Genomic DNA, 3,777 nt, shown 5'->3' on the forward strand with positions numbered 1-3,777 from the left:
GTCAGTTTTGTGCAACGATCTGCCAAGCCGTTTCTTTGTAATTTGAAAAAAAACTTTTCGTCGACATTTAAGCTCATCCTACCGAACGATTTTAAAAAATCAAAAACTGTTCGAAAGATATTAGTTGGGAATGGTACTGATTAATTTTAGGTGAAAATCTACCGAGCCGTTTTCTTGTAATTAACTGTTGAAAAAAAGTGTTAAATTTTCGTCGACATTTAAGCTCATCCTACCGAACCGATTTTTAAAATATCAAAAACTGTTCGAAAGATATTAGTTGGAATGATACTGATTATTTTAGGTGAAAATCTACCGAGCCGTTTTCTTGTAATTAACTGTTGAAAAAAAAGTGTTAAATTTTCGTCGACATTTAAGCTCATCCTACCGAACCGATTTTAAAATATCAAAAACTGTTCGAAAGATATTAGTTGGGAATGATACTGATTAATTTTAGGTGAAAATCTACCGAGCCGTTTCTTGTAATTAACTGTTGAAAAAAGTGTTAAATTTTCGTCGACATTAAGCTCATCCTACCGAACCGATTTTGAAATATCAAAAACTGTTCGAAAGATATTAGTTGGGAATGATACTGATTAATTTTAGGTGAAAAATCTACCGAGCCGTTTTCTTGTAATTAACTGTTGAAAAAAGTGTTAAATTTTCGTCGACATTTAAGCTCATCCTACCGAACCGATTTTAAAATATCAAAAACTGTTCGAAAGATATTAGTTGGGAATGATACTGATTAATTTTAGGTGAAAATCGACCGAGCCGTTTTCTTGTAATTAACTGTTGAAAAAAAAATTTAAGCGATTTTCATGGAATTTTTTTTGGCGATATACATCATGGTCTTATAGAACTTACTGTAATATTACGGCCTAACGACAAGTAGTTTAATTTTAAAAATTCGTCAAAGTTTGCTAAAATTATTATCGTTTTTTTTAAAGTAGGATAATGAAGTATATTATTTACACATTTTTTTTGATTAAGTCGATTATTTACACCATTTCGGGAAGTTCAATGTAACTTGCCTCAAGGCTAAATACCAACCCAACTAGTTATTATTTTTGTGCAAATGCACGTTGAATGATTGAACTAAAATGCGGGTATTTTAATAGAAAATACTGACAAATATTATAGAAATATTCATAAAAGCATGATGGTACTTAAAATAAAAGACCACGTCATAATGAGATATAAAGCAAATTAAATTGAAAGCATTGAATTCGGTATTTTAATTGTATTCGTTTCTATTTCTAGATTTTTTTCAGTTTTTCCATATTTTTTTATAAAATTGTCAACTATAAATTGAAATACAATTTATTGCATGAGAAGGGGATAAAAAGAAATTATAAATGCTGAATATATATTCAAGGTAACATACATATTTTAAATTGTAGCATAAAGTTTTGATAGAAAAATCTAGTGTTTTAAAATTTCCGTTACTCAATCAGTTATCTTAAACTTTTAATAAAAATACATTTCAATAAATTTATTGATTTTCAAATTATTAGCTGGATTTGTGTGGGTTGACTAGGGTTTTATTGAGAGTTTTTACTATTCTGTGCCCATAGGCTGGGTAAAAAGGGACAGTCAGTGGGCAATAAATCCAATGTCTTAATCTTTACGAAAATAATAGCTATATTAACTATAATTTTATGTACCACCTTTTATACAAAGACAAATACTGTATATAACCTTGATCTGGCATTTTCTCAGAAGTATTCATCAGCAGAGTTGAAACTATTAATTTAATTATCTTTTTTAATATTGCTTTTTTTCAACTTAATTATTATTTATTTTCTATTCTTATTTGTTACACCTTCGTCAGGATAAAGTTTTCTGTTGGCCCTTTTTAACCCACCTTATATTTAAGCTTTTATAGGGGTTATATAATAAACACTGTTGAATATAACTTAAAAAAATAACAATACATTATATAAAACAATTAAATAAACGTAATTTCAAAATTATATTTATGTCTCGTAAACTAAACAACAGTGCCCAAACAAAAAAACTAACAACGAAAGATAATAGTCTTAAGAACCATGGCGGTGGATTGTTATACATCTTTTTGCCCTATACTTTCAAATATTGTTGTAAAAAAAACTTCTAACTTTACTTGTTTTGAAATATCGGTAGTGGACCCTTTTTACCCGCAGACCCTTTATGCCCTGTTCTACCATATATCTAAAAAAGTGGTGTCCGAAAAATCCAGATTTACCAAATAATCTTCATAAAATAATGTCTCGGCAGCCCATGTTTCGCCTACTTACCGATACAAAGGCATCTGAATGATACAAAATTGCCTTTTATTGTATATAACATCTTATGATTGAAGCTTACAAATATACCGTCGATTATTTTTTTGTATGATATAAGGACACACTTGAATGCCAAATTACCGTTACGCGAAAAATCAACGACCTACGGTAATAATGAGCAGCCAATACTCTTGACAAAGCGTCGGTAAATAGAATTGGAGTCTTTGGCACTTACGTATGTGTGAATGAAAAATATTTATTTAAAAAAATAATGGAAGCACCGAACTGGTTGTAAATAATTTTGACATTAATATTTACTAGATGAACATTTATAATTATGCGTTCTGTTAAAAAATATATTGTAATTAAATGCAAAAGTAATTAAAATAATTTGAACGTAATGTTACACTAGATTATTATCAAAACGCGCGCTGTGTAATTCATAACGATAAAAACAAACTTGATACTTGAAAAATTGACACTTGATACTTTATTCGTGATTTCATATTTGATTTAAATGCTATTTTTAGAAATTTGTTGTTTTAAAATATTTTACTGTTGCTTTTAATAATATTATGATGGCATTTAACAATATTATGTTTCATAATTCCAAAGTAATTTTTTTTTGTTTTATTATGCATATAGTAATTTTTACACCTGTCCTGAAATGGACAACATGTAAAACTGTTGGAGTAAAATATATGCCTTTAAAAATACAAAATCTTCTGACTTTTGTTAGAGATTTTGAAAATTGACATATAAAGGTAACATGAATTTCTTTTACCATCTAATCTTGGTACGATTGTTGATGCTTAAAAATGCAAATAATTGTATTAAACCACCATAATTCATATTGACCAAAATGAGTTCTTTCAGAAATTTTATTCTACATCTATTATAAACAAAATATTCTATTTCATATGTTCACATATATACATCTTCTAATGTAAGCCAAATTTCATTAAATTACAAAAAGTGCAAAATACTAATTTAAAATTTATTATAGAACCAATCACCAAATTGTTAATTTGAGTATTTTTATAGGAATAATAAATTTATAAATATTTATAAAATAAGTAATTAATTTGAATAATTGAATCCCACTATAGGTAGTATTAGGTCCATAAATAGTGATTGGTTCTGGTACAATATAAAAAAATCATTAACTCAAAAAATAATATAAAAATGTTAAATACATGAAATATATTTGTATCTAAAAGTCTATTTACAATTTTTAAGTATACGTTATAAGACTCTAGATTTATTTATGTATATTTATTACATTTTGTTTTCTTAACAATCTTTTTATAGTAGGGGGACGGCCACCTAACGCCGGACACTTTATTTAACACGTATTATTTAAGCGAGTATAAATCTTTCACAGTGAAAGGGCGCGGGGACGTATGTAAAATAATCGTCAAACACTAATGTGCAAAACTTTCCAGAGTGTGGAGATGGCTATGCATATGTGTTCAATGCTGGTTATTATGAAATGTTTTAATTATGAAGGTAG

This window comes from Ctenocephalides felis, unplaced genomic scaffold (genome assembly GCF_003426905.1).
Source record: "Ctenocephalides felis isolate EL2017-DRISC unplaced genomic scaffold, ASM342690v1 CF-g0.4_SCAFFOLD_01492, whole genome shotgun sequence".
In the NCBI taxonomy this organism is placed as follows: Eukaryota; Metazoa; Arthropoda; class Insecta; order Siphonaptera; family Pulicidae; genus Ctenocephalides; species Ctenocephalides felis.